This window comes from Cheilinus undulatus, linkage group 21, assembly GCF_018320785.1.
Source record: "Cheilinus undulatus linkage group 21, ASM1832078v1, whole genome shotgun sequence".
NCBI classification, from domain to species: domain Eukaryota; kingdom Metazoa; phylum Chordata; class Actinopteri; order Labriformes; family Labridae; genus Cheilinus; species Cheilinus undulatus.
In genome coordinates, this window is record NC_054885.1 from 36040355 (window position 1) to 36061769 (window position 21415).

At 41.1% G+C, this 21415-nt stretch overlaps 1 long non-coding RNA gene across 2 annotated transcripts in view; it reads left to right on the plus strand.

Annotated features, from left to right (window-relative positions):
- Positions 1–21415, plus strand: part of LOC121529038 — a 50119-nt gene that overhangs the window by 9158 nt on the left and 19546 nt on the right. The window lies entirely within an intron of this gene.

Consider the following 21415-nt stretch of genomic DNA (forward strand, 5'->3'; position numbering starts at 1 on the left):
TCAGGCCTGCAACTGAGGTTAAGAACTTAGATTTTACTTAGATAACTTAGACTTGTCCTGGGTCACTGATGTAATTTAAGGTCATATGTGGGGCATAAGAGGACTGAGGATGTGGGCCACATTTGAGCGAACAATAATCCCCTGCTTTAGAAATAGTATTTAAGATAACATAAAAACTGACATTATTACATTACATACAACTGTTTTGTGCCCTACTTAGTGCAAATTAATTAATACAAAATAGGAAATGCAGATGTAAACCATAGGAGACAAAACCATATGGGCTGTAAGAGAACTGCAGATGTGTACCACAGGAGAACTACATATGTGGGCCATAAGAGAACTACATATGTGGGCCATAGGAGAACTATAGATGTGGGCTATAAGATACCTACATATGTGGGCCATTGAGGTTCAGATGTGGACAATAGGAGACCTACAGATTTGGGCAATAGGAGAACTTCAGTTGTGGGCCACACTAGAACTACAGATGTGTTCCACAGGAGAACTACAGATGTAGGCCATAGGAGAACTTCAGATGTGAGCCATGGGAGAACTTCAAATGTGGGCTATAAGAAACCTACATATGTGGGCCATTGACGTACAGATGTGGACACTAGGAGACCTATAGATTTGGGCCATAGGAGGACTACAGATGTGGGCCACAGGAGAACTTCAGATGAGGGCCACAGGAGAACTACAGATGTGTACCACAGGAGAACTACAGATGTGGGCCATAGGAGAACTTCAGATGTGGGCCATAAGAAACCTACATATGTGGGCCATTGAAGTCCAGATGTGGACAATAGGAGATCTAGAGATTTGTGTCATAGGAGAACTACAGATGTGGGCCATAGGAGGACTACAGATGTGTACCACAGGAGAACTACAGATGTGGGCCACAGGAGAACTTCAGATGTGGGCCGTAAGAAACCTATATATGTGGGCCATTGAAGTCCAGATGTGGATATTAGGAGACCTAGAGATTTGGGCCATAGGAGGACTACAGATGTGGGCTATAGGAAACCTACATATGTGGGCCACAGGAGAACTACAGATGTGGGCCACAGGAGAACTACAGATGTGGGCCATAGGAGAACTTCAGATGTGGGACAATAGGAGACCTACATATGTGGGCCATTGAAATCCAGATTTGGACAATAGGAGACCTAGGGATTTGGGCCATAGGAGGACTACAGATGTGGGCCATAGGAGAACTACAGATGTGGGCCATAGGAGAACTTCAGATGTGGGCCACAGGAGAACTTCAGATGTGGGCCACAGGAGAACTACATATGTGGGCCACAGGAGAACTACAGATGTGGGCCATAGGAGAACTTCAGATGTGGGCCACAGGAGAACTTCAGATGTGGGCCACAGGAGAACTACATATGTGGGCCATAGGAGAACTATAGATGTGGGCTATAACAAACCTACATATGTGGGCCATTGAAGTCCAGATGTGGACAATAGAAGACCTAGAGGTTTGTGTCATAGGAGGACTACAGATGTGTACCACAGGAGAACTACAGATGTGGGCCATAGGAGAACTTCAGATGTGGGACAATAGGAGACCTACATATGTGGGCCATTGAAATCCAGATTTGGACAATAGGAGACCAAGGGATTTGGGCCATAGGAGGACTACAGATGTGGGCCATAGGAGAACTTCAGATGTGGGCCACAGGAGAACTACATATGTGGGCCATAAAAAACCTACATATGTGGGCTGTTGAAGTCCAGATGTGGACAATACGAGACCTAGAGATTTGTGTCATAGGAGGACTACAGATGTGGGCCACAGGAGAACTACAGATGTGTATCACAGGAGAACTACAGATGTGGGCCACAAGAGACCTACATATGTGGGCCATAGAGGACTACTCATTTGAGCCAGTTGAAGAGCTATGGATTTGGGCCATTATTGACCCTTAAGAAACTGCAGATTACGGCCATATTTCGGCCGATAAATATCTGTGCTGAAAGTTTTTTCTTGCTATCTTTTGTATCTTTAATGTTACAGTTTACCTTAGCATCTTTAAGTCATGTGTTTTTTGGACAAAATGCTCGTTGGAGTGCTATCTTTATAATAAGTATGAAACTCGAAATGCCTAAAAAAAAAGACAGTTATTTATTTCAAACTTTGCCACCACTTCCAGTCAGGAATCATCAGTTACAGCTTTAGATGTAATTGCTTCCTTACTCATAGATTCTTCAGCTTGTCAGCATTGTTAGTGTGTTTTTTCTTTATTGAAGTGTTTCATCACATTAGCAGCCTGTCCATTAGCTTCATGCTAATCTACACACTGCAGAAACAACTGGATTAGCCTCAGCATCCTCTGCAGACAATAGCATTTGACAGATAGTAGCCTATCCTCTGTTCATACACAGAGAAGCACACTCACAGCAGCAGTGGTGTTGTGTTTGAGCTGTAATGATATTATAGAGTAAACCCCCACATTAAATTAGATTAGATTTATCCATTAAGACTCAAAGGTCTCTATGAGTATATTTACACCTTTTACTCCTGTCAACGAGAACGCTCATGTCAACAATGTTAGCAGCTAAAAGAATCTTTAATTGCCTTTTTTCTCCTCAGTAAGACTTTAACAGCTGAGCTAATGACATAAAAGAGGAGCAGAAAGGGAAACACTGTCCCTGTAATCCCTTAAAAACTACACATTAGACTCTTTTATGAAGGAAGTTTGTGGTTTTATCAGTTTTACTACTTCTCTTTCATTACGTCGGACCCCTGATAGGTTACAGTCATTAAAAAGGACACTAAGGCTCAATGAGACTCAGGAGATGGAGGCTTTATGCTGTAAAATAGTTTAATGTAAAGATGCAAACAATGAAAACAGAAGGAGCTTCATGTCCTTTATTGAGTAGATGGAAGTCTTCATCCTGTTCCCTGTGGATAAAAACACAACGCTGAGTTAGTTAGACATGTTTCTACAAACATGACACCCACACTCTACTTTCTACTTCCTTTAATTAAATTTCTCCACGTCTTTAGTGTTCAGAGGGGACGACAAACCTCACAACAGCTCTTTGTAGCATGAGTTCAAGTATAACACACATCTGTAAAATCAGAATATTCAACAGAGAAAAGATAAAAGTCTGTGTGTTAGTTTTGTGCATCCATGAAGCTTCATTTTATCTTGATCTGAGAGCTGAAATAGTCTTTTATCTTGAGAAAATATTGTAAAAAGAATCATGTTTATTTTGTAGTCTTCTGGTTTAAAGGTTCTCTGTTCTCCAACCAACTTTAAAGAAAGTCACAAAGTTTTCACATCAGAGTTCAGGCCTTAAAAACATTCTTATTCTCTAGATTAATCTACTGAAGTTCCCTGTCAGCAGAAGCACTGCTTTTTTATCTCCTCTGCTTTTTAGAATTTATGTTTTTTGTTTTTATACCAAATACCAAGTCAGATTCTACCTACGTGAAAATGCACCTGAAATAAAACTTAACTTTAATTTTGTTATATATTGAGGATCAGTCCTGACCCCTTTGAGTCAATTAGCCACACTTGGGGTACCCCTTTAGTCAGGTCAGATCCGGTATGGGGGCATATGCTGGTTCGGCACATCATCGTGTCAACTTTGGTCCTGTTCTGCTCTGGCCCCCTGATGGTCATCGTCTAGGCCCATACCCCATCTCTCCAAGTATCCTCCCAGCTGACCCATTCACGATGCACAAGGGCATCTCCAGCATCTGGACCAGCCCTCTGGTTCCTTGGTACCCAGTACGCGATGAACTGGATCATGACTGGGAAAGCGCACCAGCTGCGCTAAGCTTCCGACACACGGTCTTGCCAACGACAGCCAAAGATGTGCCAAAGAGAAGTTGTCACAAGAGTCCAGCCGGTGCCTCTGGCCATCAGTCAATGTCCAGGTCTCACAAGAGAATAGCAAGACCAGAAGGGCTAAGGACCGAAAGATTCTGCTCAGACTTCCGGGGAACGCCACACTGTCTTGCTCAGTGAACCCATCGCCCCATGCGCTTTTAACCTCTTGGTGCTCATTTGCAATGCCGATGGTCCCCCCATGGACAACAGTAGAGCTCTCAGATCCTTAACAAAGTACACCATGAGACAGTAGCTGCGTCTCATGTCACTTATCCCATCAGTCCTCAGTCTGACTGTTCTAAAGTCCTTAAACTGGTAGGAGGATCAAGGACTGAGATCTGAGGACCGATGAGTAAGGATGCATGAGAGCAGGCTTCCCGGAGCTCTCTGTGCTGGAAGACACATGACTGATGGAAGTCATCATACAGTTAGATCAATTCTGATATTGCTAGTTTCAGGTGAAGCAGTAACGTTGTTTAACTATTCATATTAGCATAATTTTTGCAATCATTTCATAGTTTGAAGAACCATCCCTCTGATACATATTAGTAATGATTTATGCAGATTTTACGGCAGTATTGTTGAACACTTGTCCAACAGGTACACTGGAGAGTTTTCAGATTGGAGAGCTTTGAAGGATACAAATCTCTCTAAAGTCAGGGAGGGGTTTGTAGACCTCTAATGTCTTGAAGGGATTTATACAGGATTTGGGAATCTTGTAGAGAGTGAGAGAGGATTTTCTGTCCGAGATTATGAGAATGAGAAAAGTACGTACCTGTGCTTTCTCTTAATTTTTAAATTTTTCTCCATGCACACATATGTGCAAAAAGGAGCACAAGCTTTAAAAAAGGACTATAAATGTGGTAATAGGAGTTGGTGGTTAACCAGAGTCTGAGCTTTGCTGCTGTGTGGAGCAGACGGAGGCCTGAGGGAGGTTTTTATCCTGACAAAATAAAGGCTTTCTCTTTAGGTGTAATGATCGTGTAGGACCCTGCTGCAGAGACACAGGCGTGTAAACTCTATCAGACCACATTAGTTTAGTCACACAGGCTCAACACAGACACAAATCCTCTGTTTGTGAAGTCAACATGTTGCCAGTGAAGCTAATGCCAATCTATTCAGCAGGATGTGGATTAAAGGAGAATCAGACGCTGTGGACAAAAACACCGGGTTTAAATTCAAAAGAGTTATTCAGTCAATCACAATGACTAAAAAAAAAAACACTGTCTCAAACCTTTTCCTCTATCTGCCCTTTTCTGTGGTCATGCTTTATCTCTTCTTTGCTTTCTCAGCCATTGTCCACTTCAGTCTTTTACCTTAGCTTGATATTTCTGCTGAAAACAACCTACAACTTATTACAGGAACTGTTTGTCTTTAAAGCAAGGAAGCCCTGTTGTTAAGTTTTTCTTTTCAAAATAGAATTGCTGCTAGAGTTTGAGTTATATATGCAAGAGGTTAAAAAACTAACTTATTCTGAAGATTTTTCTTTAAATGAATGGTTGGGATTTTTTATTCCCCTTGTGTTAATGGAGAATCTCTCTGCTGACCTGACAGATTGTTATGGTGATGGAAAAAATCCAATATCATCTTAAGTGCATGTTATATAATGATTACTTTCCACTTCATTTTGTCTTGTCCTGCTTTTCCAATGTTAATTTATTTATTTGAATACACAGAAACTGTAAAATTCAAATCTTAGCAGGTTTTTGTCTAATGTCTTGACAACATAGTTCATTATAGAAATTACAGTCTTAAAATCCCCTGCAATAATCATTTCTTCTTCATGTATCAATCATCCATCCATCCAACACACATCCATGCATTCATGCATGCATCAATCATCCATCCATTCAACAAACATCCATGCATTCATGCATGTATCAATCATCCATCCATTTATCCATGAATCATTCATCCATCCATCCATCAATGCATCAATCATCCATCCATCTATGCATCATTCATCAATCCATCCATCCATGCATCCATCCATCCATGTATTGATCATCCATTCATCCATCCATGCATCAATCATCCATCCATCCATGCATCTATAATCATTTAATTCATCCATCCATCTTTTCATGCATCAGTAAACAGTTAACTCATCCATCCATCCATGTATCAATAATCCATTCATCCATCCATGTATCAATTATCCATTCATCCATCCATCCATCCATGCATTAGTCATCCATCTATCCATCCACACATGCATCCATAATCCATCCATCCATCCATCCATGCATCAATTATCCATCCATCCATCCATCCATCCATGCATTAGTCATCCATCTATCAATCACTCATGCATCAATAATCCATCCATCCATCCACTCATGCATCCATCCATCCATCCATCCATGCATCAATAATCCATCCACCCATCCATCCATGCATTAGTCATCAATCTATCCATCCACTCATGCATCAATCATCCATCCATCCATCTATGCATCAATCATCCATCCATCCATCCATGCATCAATTAACCATCCATCGATCCATGCATCAATCATCCATCCATCCATCCATGCATCAATTATCCATCCATCCATTTATTATTAGTCATTAGTCATCCATCTATCCATCCACTCATACATCAATCAACCATCCATCCATCCATGTATCAATTATCCATCCATCCATCCATCCATCCATCCATGCATTAGTCATCCATCTATCATCCACTAATGCATCAATAATCCATCCATCCATCCACTCATGCATCCATCCATCCATCCACTCATGCATCCATAATCCATGCATCCATAATCCATCCATCCATGCATCCATAATCCATCCATCCACTCATGCATCCATAATCCATCCAACCTTGCATCAATAATCCACCCACCCATCCATCCATGCATTAGTCATCCATCCATCCATCCATCCATGCATCAATCATCCATCCATCCATCCATGCTTGAATCATCCATCCATCCATTCATGCATCAATCATCTATCCATCCATCCATGCTTCAGTCATCCATTCATCCATCCATGCATTAATCATCCATCCATCCATCCATCCATGCATCAATAATCCATCCACCCATCCATCCATGCATTAGTCATCCATCTATCCATCCACTCATGCATCAATCATCCATCCATCCATCCATGCATCAATCATCCATCCATCCATCAATGCATCAATTATCCAGCCAACGATCCATGCATCAATCATCCATCCATCCATCCATGCATCAATCATCCATCCATCTATTTATTATTAGTCATTAGTCATCCATCTATCCATCCACTCATGCATCAATCATCCATCCATCCATCCATGTGTCAATTATCCATCCATCCATCCATCCATCCATCCATGCATTAGTCATCCATCTATCATCCACTCATGCATCAATAATCCATGCATCCATCCACTCATGCATCCATCCATCCATCCACTCATGCATCCATAATCCATCCATCCACTCATGCATCCATAATCCATCCATCCATGCATCCATAATCCATCCATCCACTCATACATCCATAATCCATCCATCCACTCATGCATCCATAATCCATCCATCCATGCATCAATAATCCACCCACCCATCCATCCATGCATTAGCCATCCATCTATGCATCCACTCATGCATCAATCATCCATCCATCCATCTATGCATCAATCATCTATCCATCCATCCATCCATGCATCAGTCATCCATCCATCCATCCATGCATCAATCATCCATCCATCCATTCATGCATCAATCATCTATCCATCCATCCATGCTTCAGTCATCCATCCATCCATCCATGCATTAATCATCCATCCATCAATTCATCCATGCATCAAATTATCAATTCATCCATCCATGCATCAATCACCCATCCATCCATCCATGCATCAATCATCCATCCATCCATGCATCAATCACCCATCCATCCATCCATGCATCAGTCATCCATCCATGCATCAATCATCCATACATACATCAAGAATCCATCCATCCATGCATCATTCATCCATCTATCCATCTATGCATTGATCATCAGTTCATCTATCCATGCATCATTCATCCATCTATCTGTCTATGCATTGATCAACCACCCATCCATCCATCCATCCATGCATCAATCATCCATCCATCTACTTTCTGCCTGTACTGGCTCTGGTTGCAATGGTAACTGGCTGAGATGGTCAAACTGGGATTGCCATGAGTTCTCCTCTCCATTGAAAGTGCCACAGAACTCCACAGGGAGGCAACTCTTAAGCATCAAGGTCAGATGCCTGAATCTCCACAACTGGCTCATGTGGATGTGAAGAAGCAGCAATTGACTACAAACTCTCCTCAGATGCTGTTTCAGACTGGGAGCATGAGACACGCATCTTGGCTCTGAAACTGCTTGGTCCAGTTTGTTTGCATGTTTACAAGTCAAGTCAGGGCTTTTAGACTGCCTGATACATACATCTCACACAGGTATAATTTAGAGAATCTGCCCTATTTTTTTCATGCATGCAGTTATCAGCCAGAAAAGACAGGAAAATGATAATGAAAAGTAAGCCATATTTACCTTGTTGTAGCAAATATGTTCACCCACATTGGTGGATGAACCCAAGTGACTCAGCTGTGATGGTCAACAGAGGCTTTAAATCCCAACTTTGGCTCCAATCACATCAGAACTGAGCAGGAGGAAAGGTGAAATATATTTGAGACCCTTAATCAAGTCCATTTTCCCCCCTTGATGAAGATTTGGATAGACAAAGCACGGTACAATTAACACTCCAGTCCACTGTGATAATTTGACTTTTGCAGTGTTTGTAATGCTCATATTATAGTATGAATGGTAAAGGATTTCATGTGTTTTATGCATAAATCATGTAAGAAACCATAAAAACAGCTTGCTTAACTTGGTTTTAACCTGACATAACCAGTAGAGGACTGATAATTAACAATCTTCCTCCGGTACAACTTACTGATTGTTACAAAGGGATCGAATCACTCCTCACAGCCTGTTATAATCTAAAGTGTGACCAAGCGAGGAGAGAAAATGAGAATGTGATTCCTCTCTCCCTCACTGACAATGGCAAGCTAATTAAACTCCTGGCATTTCATATTCATGACTAATTAGCTAAACGAGATGGCAGCTCCGGAGTGGGCTGCTCTTAATTAAGCCGGAGGATTTGAGTTACACCTTGGTGCCGAGGTGTGTTTGTGTACTAGAATGGAGGAAGAGCTTGTCTCATCTCCTGCCCTGGCATTTTCCCACAGGCTGACCCCTGTCTCAGTGTAGGCGGGGGTCAAAGGTCGCCTGTATGTGCAGTACAGTACACATCATCTGTGTTGTTCTGTAATGCCTGCAGTCTTATCTGATCCTTGGTTAATTATCCAGGTGTTACTCTGAACTGACTCGTTTTATACAGCAGCTAAAGTGTTGTAACGGGACAAAACGATCAAACCTTTGCATGTTTAGTACTTAACTTTGTTGCTCTGTTTCAAGCAGCCCAGTGTTCATCTGATCAACATCACACCAGGTGAAGGTTCAGCTGAAAAGGTGGTGCAGGTACAGCCAGAATGTTTTGGCAACCGCACATTTTACACCTTCAGGGCTTTTCTACTGCAAGTACAGTTCCTATAAAAAGCATTCACCCCCTTGGATGATATTCTTGACTACCATTACACCATGAAGGCAAAAGAACACTCCAAGCAACTCAGAGAAAAGGATGATGAAAGGTAGAAGTCGGGATGGATACAAAAAGACATTGTTGAAGAAAAATCAGATTAAATCTGGACTAGAGTTCACCAAAAGGCACGTGGGACTCTCCATGGTCAAGTGGGAGAAAGTTCTTTGGTCAGATGAGACCAAAATGAGCCATCAGACAAGAAGAAGAAGAAAAAATGCAGCACATCACCACAAACACATCCTTGGTGAACCACGGTGGTGGCAGCATTATGCTGTGGGGATGCTTCTAAATTAATTTGTCAAAATATTGGAAAATCCTGGAGGACAATCTTACTCAGTCTGCAAGAGAACTGCAGCTTGGGTAGCCAATGAAGAGCCTAATGGACACTGAAAGACCGGATCTTCTTAAGACAAATAATTTGGCTCCCTTAGAAGAGCTACAGTTCTCATCAGTGCGGGCGAGACATGGCTGCGAAATGCAAGCAAGATCTAGGTTTACTCTACTACGTCATTTGCCATATTCAACTGACGAATCTGGATAAAACTTAAGATTCAAAGAGAAAAAATAAGCCCCGAGTTGATCAAAATAAGTAAAAATCAATGCAAATTCAGCAAACAATCTTTATATGTTGATTGTCCTGAAATGAGACGATACTCACTGCATCTTATTTCCAGACTCTCAACATGCTCGCTGCATTGGACAATATTTGTGCTCATTACAAGTTGTTTAAATGATGCCAAATTTAGTTCAATCATAGCAAACTTGCCTGAAATGTTCAGTTTATTTCTGCCATCATGTAAAGAAGAAGTTTACAGAAAATCGGACAAAAATAGAAATATGCTGAGCTTTACTTCTATAAACCTTACAACAATAAAGCCAGTATTTATAAGTGAAACCTCCTTTTCCTCCCCTTTCTCTGTCAAACATCACGTCTAATCAGCCTCTGCAGACAGAGGCATGTTTAGCGTTGGCTCTGAGGGGTCTGCAGGGTTTAACAGACAGGTAGATGGGTCTGGGGTCCTTTCTGCGGTTGGTAATTAGATTGATTAAGGCTGAGCTGCTGCAGCAGACACGACGACAGGGAGCGGGAAATGGAGATGGATGAGCCTGCAGGGCTGCAGAGACGAGATAGGAATGGTGAATAGAGCTCATCTGAGCTGCAGCCCGATCACTGCCGGACTGTTTGTCAGAGAAGAAAAGACCATTCGGATGTAATCCCCCCTCTACTCCATCCTCGGTCTGTTCCTGGACAGAGCTGGGGAGAGATTAATTCCCATCAGGAGGTCACAGGATAGTCTGCTTTATGACTCTGGCCTTTCTCCATAGATGGACGTCCTTTTTATTGTTCTTATTGCAGAGTTCAATCAAATGTGCAGGACTGGCAAACATACTGAGACTGTTTAATTAAGCAGAAGTACAGATAAGCCCATGCCAAGAGACGGCATAATCGTGTGACGCAACAAATCGATACAACAAATTTGTTGCCAACACAAGGCAATTGAAGGTAACTTTTCCTTCATCATATCTGCTGCCATAAGCCTCTTTATTTCAGCTGTTGTCGTTACCTGTGGCTGTTGTTGAAAATTGAGCTTTGGCTGCATCATGCAGTCATCGTGGGCCTTGCTCAAGCTCTGAGGGTCCTCAGCCTCTAGCTTTGTGTGAGTCTACTGTCTTTGCAGGTGTTTTGGAAAGATTTGATGCAGGGTTTACAGCAGCGGAGAGTTGTTTCCAAACTCCAAACTAGTATCTATATCTTCATCAATCTCAAGATGTCCTTATTTAAACCTCTCTGCTGTTTCCCTCTCCCTCCTCCATGGACTCGAGCTAACTTTTCAATCACCTGAAGTCCAAGTGTCATGTGAGCGTGCATTAAAATAGACCCTTGATTTGTTGTCTGCATGCTCCCACAAGGAAGTTGGAGGAGTTACAGTAAGATTATTACTTTATAGTAAAAGTAATGTGATTACTAGTGTGTTACTTTGTGCAACACTGGTGCCAGAGTACTAGCATCTTCATTTTTAACTTTTTCCACCTGTGCGTGCCTGTTTGCTCCTTTGATTGCTGTGTTAAACTGAAATTAAGCATCATAACAAGCTCCAACACATGCACATCTGCAGCCCTGCAGTAGGAAGCACAGGTGTGCACAGTGTGAGTCTATCAACCCTGTGGAGTTAATATTTGATCAGGGAGGGAACAAGAGCTGAGCGAGGGAGATGACGTTCAAGTCATCCTGATTACTTTCTCTCTAAACCGCAGCCTCTCAGGTTTCACAGCTCGGCTTTCAGGTGTTTTCCAGACTATCCTTAAAGACTCAGCTGGGAAATGTTCACCAATCATGCCCTCAGTTCACCTTACTGACACATTAACCATCAAACATGAGCAGTTTTTAGTAGTATGGAGGCTCCAGACAAAGACCCCCTTTGCCATTCAGCTAAAGCGATCATAGTGAGTTAATAAATACATTGAAGCTTCTGTTTTCAGGTAACAAAGCCAGAAGACATACCCCAATCTAAACATACCCAAGTACCTAAAAATACTTGCACATGACCACGTAGAGGAGCATCACAACCAAACTCACCACATCTAAATATTTTAAAATGTCTCCTGTGCAACTGTAGCTTAAGAAAATATAATATGCATCCTCATTACTGCTGAAATATCCATTTTCCTCCAACAGAGCAGCAGTCTTTATTTATGGCATGCCATTATACAACAAAGTAATCCATAAGTTTATTGTTTCATCTTGTCTTTAGGTTCTACATATCTAACATTGCTTAATAAGAGGACATTTTTGGTCTTTTTAAAGGCTTAGACCCCACTGTAGAGGCCAGTGCCCTTCCTTGTGACTTCTTGGAAAATCAGAATTTATTTTGATGCTTTTTGCTACTCTAATCATTGAAGATCATTTTAAATATGCACATTGTACTCGATGCACACCTTTAATGGCTATATCTTGTGGCCCCTGGGAACACGAGGCCCCTGCTAATTGCCAACCCTTCCCTGATGGTAGTACCATCTACACAGCCACACACACATCAGGTGTTAACGGGTAAACAGAGAGACAGCAGTCTGTGTCGAGGTGCAGAATGAAATTAACTCGCAGCCTTGGTGCATCAGGGGTTAGACGGAGCAGAGAGGATCATGGGAGCACTGATCTGTGCATCGTCCGTTCGGTAAATAGGTTTTGTTGATGGAGGCAGACGCGAGGAGGCTCATCATGGCTGAGTTTTTACAGCCGACAGGAAGAACAAATAGCCTCTGGAGTAGATTATCCCAGTCAATAAAAGCCAGAGCAGCCGCAGAGATACTGAAATAATTCTGCTAAATTTAACAAGCTGGGATAGAAATACTTGGTTACTATAATAATCAAATATATGGGTATCTGTTTTTGATCAATTACTTGTTTTTCATTCTGCATAACAATTGGTAGAATAACCTACAATCTTGCATCCTTAAAAGGACATTACATTTTGGCATCTACACCGTTAAACTTAATTTTTCTTATCTTAGACCTGTTAGCCTCATTCGTGGACACGTTGTCTGCCATTTCATGGTCACAAAAGCACATGACATTTGTCAGTTCTCATTAAAGGTGGCCACTATTCCCACTAAAATGTTCTACTGCCAGGTCAAAGTACCAAAACTCTCCAAATTTTATGATTGAAACGTGTTGATTTATGCTCAGTAGCTTGATACGGCCTAACAATATGTCAAATTTGATCCACAATAACAAGCTACAGCACAGCTCATAATACTCATATTAGGACATTGGGACTCGGTTATTGTTTTATGCCTCAGTATAGCTTGGGAAGATTTTGAAATGAAGCCAACAGTTTCCAATATAAATGTGAGTTTAAATGCTTTTGAATGTTTTCTTCCACATCTGATATTTTTTTAATGTACAGATTTAGAATATCTTTGTAGGGATGTTGGATGTGTAAAGGCATTTAAAGGAGTGAGAATATTCTGTCTTGAATGCAGGTGTTGTGTTTTTCGGCTGCTAAGTGATGTGATATAAATCTAAACCGCTCTAAAGAACTCTTATTGAATCACCTGAGAGAGAGAGAGCTGATCTAGTAGAAAGACCTTGTCTCTCTATTCATCACCAGAATGGAGCTGAGCTGGAAATTAACAGCAGCTTTGTGTGTTTCTCTCTCTGCCCTCCTCTCACTTCATAACGCTCACATATGTGTGCTAACCCTCAGTGAAGGAACAGAATTAAAACTGTAATTGTTATTGATTTGTGGTGTATAGATAGAACCCCTGTTCTTCCTCCTCTTAAAAACCTTCATCTTTCTCCTCTTTAAAAATTAAAGCCCTCTCTTTGACTGCATAAAGTCAGGCAGATTTTCTGCTTCCATGCTTCAAATTGCAAAGGTGTATTTTATTTCTTTACAAAAAAACGTAAAGAGGTTTTTCATATCCAAATAAAGACATACTTTTAACTTGCTGGAACCGTGGAAGGAACATACATGGACTGACCTCTGCTCAATTATGGATCTGTTGGACATCAGACTCACTAGTAAGAGGTTTGATCTGGGCAGAGCTAGCTGTAGGATCAGCACTGCATTTGTCTGCACGTGTTGTTAATTTCCTTTGCTGTGTCCATTTATATCCTGAACAGTGAACAGTGCCTTCACCAAGACAAATATAAGTGTGACTGATTAATCAAAGTCTTTTCACTGGGTTTCTGTGTGGTGAAGTTACCATTCTGAGTCTGTAGACTCCTAGCCTGAGCTTCTCTTGGTGCTCAGTCCCACGTTTTTAAATTACATGCTAGGCCGCATGTGTTTCGGCCATATTGCCTCCTTTGTTTATTCGTCAAGCTTTGCTTTGCAGATAAGTTGTATGTTGTCATTTAGTTTCATACTACTTATTTGTCTGATGTTGCTGATTCTTATGTACAGTCATGGACAAAAGTATTGGCAGCCCTAAAAATTTTCCAGAAAATACAGTTTCTCCCAGAAATTGTTACAATTACAAATGTTTTTTGGTATACATATGTTTATTTAATTTATGTGGATTGGAACAACACACACACACACACACACACACACACACAAAAACAGAATAAAAAAGCCAAAATTGACATAATCTTACACAAAACTGAAAAAATGGGCTGGACAAAATGATTGGCACCCTTTTAAAACTGTGGGTAAATCATTTTATTTCAAGCATGTTATGCTCATTTAAACTCACCTGTGGCAGTAACAGGTGCTGGCAATCTAGAAATCACATCTAAAGCCAGTTAGAATGTCTAAAAGTTGATTCAACCTTTGTGTTGTGTGTCTGTGTGTGTCACACCAAGCATGGAGAAGAGAAAGAAGAGCCCAGAATTGTCTGAGGACTTAAGAAGCAAAATTGTGGAAAAATATGAACATCTCAAGGTTTCAAGACCATCTCCAGAGATCTTGAAGTTCCTTTGTCCACTGTGCATAATATAATCAAGAAGTTTACAACCCATGGAACTGTGGCTAATCTCCCTGGACGTGGACGGAAGAGAAAAATTGACAAAGAATGCAACGCAGGATAGTTGGAATGGTGGATAAACATCCTCAGTCAACTTCCACAAATTCAGGCTGTCCTGCAGACTCAGGGTGCAAAAGTGTCAGCTGGGACCATACGTCGTAATCTGAATGAGATGAAGCACTATGGCAAGAGACCGAGGAGAACCCCACTGCTGACAAAGAGACATAAAAAAGCCAGACTGGAGTTTACAAAAATGTACCTGAGTAAGCCTCAATCCTTCTGGGAGAACATTTTGTGGACAGATGAGACTAAGGTAGAGCTTTTTGGAAAAGCACGTCATTCTGCTGTTTACAGGAAACAGAATGAGGCCTACAAAGAAAAGAACAGTATCTACAGTCAAACATGGTGGAGGTTCAAGGATGTTTTGGGGTTGTTTTGTTGCCTCTGGCACTGGGTGCCTTGACTGTGTGCAAGGAGTCATGAAATCTGGAGACTATCAAAAGATTTTGTGCTGCAATTTAGGGCCTTTTGTCAGAAAGCTGGGTCAGTGTCAGAGGTCATGGGTGTTCCAGCAGAACAATGACACCAAACATACCTCAAAAAGCACCAAGAAATGGTTGGAGACAAAGCTGGAGAGTTCTGAAGTGAACAATCCCATTGAATACCTATGGAGAGATCTCAAAATTGCTGTTGCAAGAAGCACCCTTCAAATCTGAGAGAGCAGTTTGCAAAAGAAGAGTGGTCCAAAATTCCAGTTGAGAGGTGTAAGAAGCTTGTTAATGGTTATAGGAAGCCATTGGTTTCAGTTATTTTTTCCCAAGGGTGTGAAACCAAATATTAAGTTGAGGGTGCCAGTAATTTTGTCCGGCCCATTTTTTGAGTTTTGTGTAAAACTTTGGCTTTTTTCTTCAGTTTATTTGTGTTGTTCCAATGCACATAAAGGAAATAAACGTGTATACCAAAAACATTTGTAATTGCAACAATTTCTTGGAGAAATTGTGTATTTTCTGGAAAAATTCCAGGGGTGCCAATATTTTCATCCATATCAAACAGCGATATAAATGATATTAAACAGCCACATTAGCAAAGAATTTTTCGACTATGGTTTTCTAACATGTTCCTCTGAGAGCTTCTGCTCTGTGCTCTTGTGGTGAGTCTTTTCTTGGACAGTTCTTTCAAAGGTACAAGAAAATCCATGAAGTCATAAAGCTCATCATTCAAAGAACTATCCGCTTGGTCCACAGTCAGATCGTACTGTCATAAACGTGGTGAAAACAAAAGAGGAGGACTCAAATGCAGGAAACAAACTCAAGGTTTTATTCAAACAAAAGATCAAAAAGAAGTAAAACAAACTTTCTAGAAACCAGAAATCCCCTGGGAGACTACGATGATCTGACACAGGAGGGCAGGAGCACAGAGACCAAATCCCTACAGGGATAATACAGCACAGGTGAGAGTGGAACAATCAAGCACAGGTGAGATTAACGACACAATCACAGTGGAGGGAAAACACCAGGAAGAGAAGGACTAATACCACTAAGAATATCTAAATGTAAACTGATGACAGAGCAGGTGTGAGTTTGAAAAGTTATCGTTATGTCGGCGTATCAAATTTAATATGAACAGAAAACATCGAGCAATGATCATTAAACATATCAGTTACACAGGATGGCAGAGAATCCCGCCTCCAAATGCAGCCATGTTGGTTATTGATCAGCTGTTGTGGAGGTTATAAAGCCAGGGGTCATGTCTGGGCTGGTCTGTCTAGAGCTGTGACCTCTGACCTCTGCGGGATCTCCCAGGGGAGTCTGGGATTTGTGAGAGAGGTGCTAAGTACTGACTCATTGATACCCTATTTGATTTGTCCTCTTTCAGCATCTGTGAGGAGTGTTTAGTTGCTAATGAAATTAAAACCGGTGCTTTTTTTTCTGTTAATCAAACCAGCTGATTTTTGATGTGAATGGAGGGACAACTTTAAACCAGACCCAGAAGGGGATCCTGAGGAAGTGTGGCTCTATGCACTCTGAGGCTGTTATCATTATTTAGCATATATTAACTCCAATAATGAAAACACTTAATGATAAAGTAGTAAGAATGTGCAGAACTGTCTTTGAAGAGACAGATTTACTGGTAGCTATTGAAACGTTGTATTCTCTCCTTCAGTTGCAGCGCTGTGAGCAGACAGATGTTTAGAACGTTCCAGAGTGCCGTCACATGCAGCTGCAAGTCTCAGCTCATCTCATTGAGAGGCTTTGTTCTGAGATGGGTACTGAGAATCAAGAGAGTAGAGAGCTTGTCTATTTTCTCTACAAGCACATGCATCTCTTGGCCAAAACAGTCATCAGGTCTGTCCTTTATCTGCACCACATCCCCATCCAGAGCAAGGCCACCTATAAGGGGAGGACAAAGGGGAGTGCTTTCTGGGGCCCAGCCAAACAAGGGGCCCATGGAGGCCAGCAAAATCACAGTCCATTGCAAAGTTAATCTGTAATAACCATATTTAACCTGAATATTTACCAATCTTAACTCACTGAGTGCCAGCCCTTTTATAAAATGGAAAGTGGCTTGTGCCAGTGTTTTTGGCCATTTTGAGTCATCTTTCAAGACCCACAGAATATTTTGTACCATGATTCTGAAAACACCAAATAGCTCAAATGTAAGAAGAAACTCTCTATTTCATCATGGAAAAAAAAAACATTTGTTTGTAGCTTGTTCCTTTCTTGATTTATCTGAAGTTGGATAGAGGCTAGTTTCACCAAAGAGACCACTTTTTTTCTAGAAAGCTGAGAAAAAGGCATTTTTGTGAAGGAGAGTCTGTCAAGCAGAACAATAATTTGAATGTTATAATTTTGCCTTCAGTGACATAAAAGACATCTGAAAATTGTATTACAAATGTTATTTTATTGTAAAATAAATAACAATGCTTCCAGTCACTGTCATGCCATTCACACTCTTGAACTGGACGGCCTCCACAGGACCCCTCTATATGCCCACATCCTCTCCTGCTTGTTGCTGTATGCATCCAGCTGGCGAGAGGCTACCTTATTTCTCCGACGCACGGGGGGGAACCTCGCGGCATTCTTTAGTCTCTTGGCCGCATAGACAGATGAATAAAAGCGCCGATCCCTGGATTCGCTGTCGTTAAGTTCAGTGGCGGTTTCAGTGAGTAAGTGATTTCTCAGGCAAAAGTTTAAAGTTTCTTCCAGCGTCTAAGTTAGAAGTTTTAGCTTAGAATACCTCCGTAACGATCACTCTGCTCTTCGACCCCAGAGTCTCCACCTCTGACGTTTGATCTACCATCACTTCCAACTGTAGTGTTCTGACTACGTATCCCAGAAGCCCCAAAATTACTCACAGGGAGCGTGAGAGCGCCCCCTTGTGCCAGCCGCCTAAAAAACACTTTGACATATATATACGTCAGTGGCACTCAATGAGTTAACATGATTTTTTTTTAATTCATGCTGTAGTACAAAAATAGCCTTTAAAAAATTTAAAGCCATTTTCTTAAAACAGAACTAACTTTTTATTGGTGAAGTTAATGATGTGGATGGGCATACTGAAGGAGAGTAAAGTCAGACTTCAAGCCATAATGTGCACAAATGTCAGGATGAATTTAATAGGACAGAACTGAATAATTGGGGAAATTAGGGGAAAAGCAGCAAAGATGTGTTAGAAGTGGCAAAAATGGATGAAAAGCAGAAAAAAATTGTGGTAAAAATGAGTGGAAAGCAGCAACAAAGGGCTAAAGGTGGCAAAAGAGGTGGGACAAAAGGGTGTTGAGTCACAAAAATAGGAATAAAGTTGCAAAAACAAAATAGTTAAAATAGGCAAAAAAGGGACAACCACAGGCGAAAAATAGCACTGATAGCTTAAAGTAGCAATGTAGGGCAAAAATTGGTCAAAAGTGGCAAAAAAAGAGCAAAAAGCAGTAAAAAAGGGCTTCAAGAGTAGGAAAAATAGAGAGGCAAAAGAGTAGGAAAAATTGGAATAAAGTTGCAAAAATAGGTTAAAAGTGGCAAAAAATCAAGTGACATGGGCTAAAAATACCAAGAATAGTTTGAAAGTAGCAAAAAAGGGCAAAAAAGGTGGCTAACAGGGGTGAAAATTGGGAAAAATATGTCAAACATGGGATAAAAGTGCAAACAGATGAGGCAAAATATGGCAGAAAAGGGTCAAAAATTAAAAAAAAAAGTGTAACCAAAGGCAGAAAACTACAAGGATAGGTTAAAAGTGGCAATAAAGGGAGAAAATTAGCAAATAATGGTAAAAAAAAAAAAAAAAAGGACAGAACAGAGGTAAAACTGAGCAGAAAGCACTAAAAAAACTGTTAAAAGTCTGGGGAAATCGGCAAAAAGTGTCAGAAAAAGTGGTGGTGAAGTGGCAAAACTGCATCAAAATGAGGGGAAAAAGTGGCACAAAGGTGGTAAACAAAGGATGTAAAGCACAAATAGGGTTAGCAGTGCCAAAAATGGGATTAAATAGACCTGGCCACATGGGTGTCATGTGGCTAAACAGTAGCAGAAGTGGCAAAATAGCTAAAGTAAGGTGCAAGTGCTAAAATAGAAGTAGCTAAAATTGGCATCAAATGGCAAAAGTGGGCTAAAAGTGGTTAAAAAAGTAGCAAAATGTGGTGAAAAGGTGTTAAAAAGTGTCATAAATAAGCAATGTCAATATCAGAACCCAATCGTTATCTTTTATGCTCTAACATGAGGTAACTGTTAGCCAGGATGCTAGCTCCAATGCTACTGAGTTCTCCGATGCTGCGTGACGCCGTCTGCAAAGACGCTGTTGAGGTAAAACTTACCAAGAAAAACATAACTGTGGCACCAGGGAGACACAGCCAGGACGTAGTAAACATGCACCTGGTCTGACATTTAGCCTCAAGGAAACCATGTAAAGAGCTACCAATGGACCGTCAGCTCAGAGACATCCAGAGTTTTAAAATTTATGCTCAACTGTTGGCCACAATAAAACAACTTTAAAGACATGAGATATTCAGACTGTGATCCAAGCTATAAACATGTTTATTAATGCTTTAAAAATGGGATTTCTTTTTAATATGGGGCCTGTTCTTCAGTTTTTGCAGTCAGCCTCAAGTGGACACTGGAGGAAGTGCAGTTTCTGTAGGAGTGTGTTTCAGACTGAACTCTGCATGAACTTGTCTTTTATTTCCCTCCAGTTTCTCTTCATTTCTGCTCTTCACTCACAGATTAACAAAGCTCAGGAATGAAAAGGCTTTTTTAACTAAAGTTCAAACATGTTCAGCCCTCACAGACCCGTCTTCGTGTCGCTCCCTGTGGCTGATTGACTCCCACTCACATCTCTCTCTGACTCTGTGCCTTTGGTGCCAACGGTCATGTTTTTAAGGCAGAGTGGAGCAGACACAATCTCATCTAACTCTTTACATGAACAGAAACAAGCTTCTTTTAAAGCATTCCTTGAAACCTGAGCATTTTTGATTCAATTATCTTCCTGACAGTGGTTCAGCTGCAGCACATTTGTTTGGCCTGGATGCGGCGTTTTTGTGAACACAGCATGTTTATTTCTTTGGCTCACACCTTCATGTCCGCCTCCCACTGCAGGTGTGTGTGTGATAAGACCGCATCCATGCAGAGGATGAAACAAATCAGCGTACGGCTGTAACCTGTGCTCCTCGTCAATTCACGCTCCGGCATCATAAAGGTCACGTTGTCAAATAAAGCTCCCTGAAGCAGATAACGCAGAAATAAGTCAGGAACAAAGAGTAGGCGCGTCTCTCTTTCTTCTTCCTGCTCTCCTCTACTCTATCTGTTAATGAAGTGAAATCCTCTCAAGAGCACAAGCACTGGGATTTGTCGAGTTATCACAGTCAGCCTGGCTCAACACTGTTACTCTTTAATAAAACAGCTCCTAGGAGTCTGAACCCATCTGAATTTTAAAGTCTGATTTTTTCTCTTTGCTGTGTTCTCCCTCAGAATATGTCTCGGTTTGTCTTTTGGTTGCTCATCCACAATTGGTAATCCACTTTCTTCAGTTTGATCCTGGCTTTAAAGAAAAACTGGACTGAATGAACCTGATCTAGGCACAGATAATAAAGGGTGGACTCTTATAGGTCCAGTCCCCCACTGGCCTGCACTCACGTTGCTTCAGACCCAACCAGGCCTGAGCACGGTTCCCTTTTGTGCATTGATCAAGTCAGAATAAAACACATGCAGCTGACACTGCAAACCTGTAGCCAGGGTGGGTTTGGATGGTTCTAAAGAAACCCCCCTCACTGCTGCTGGTCCAGAGTTTAAATCATGGGTCCCCTAATAAATAAATACCCCTTTATAAATAAAAATGAACAATAATTCTAAACTAATCCACCAAAATGCATTCACCCTCACTTTAAACCGTCTATATTTAGACCTGCATGCTAAAGTTTTGGTTTTCTGCTGCTCATTGGTCTGCATGTTTGACTTGTAAGAGAAAA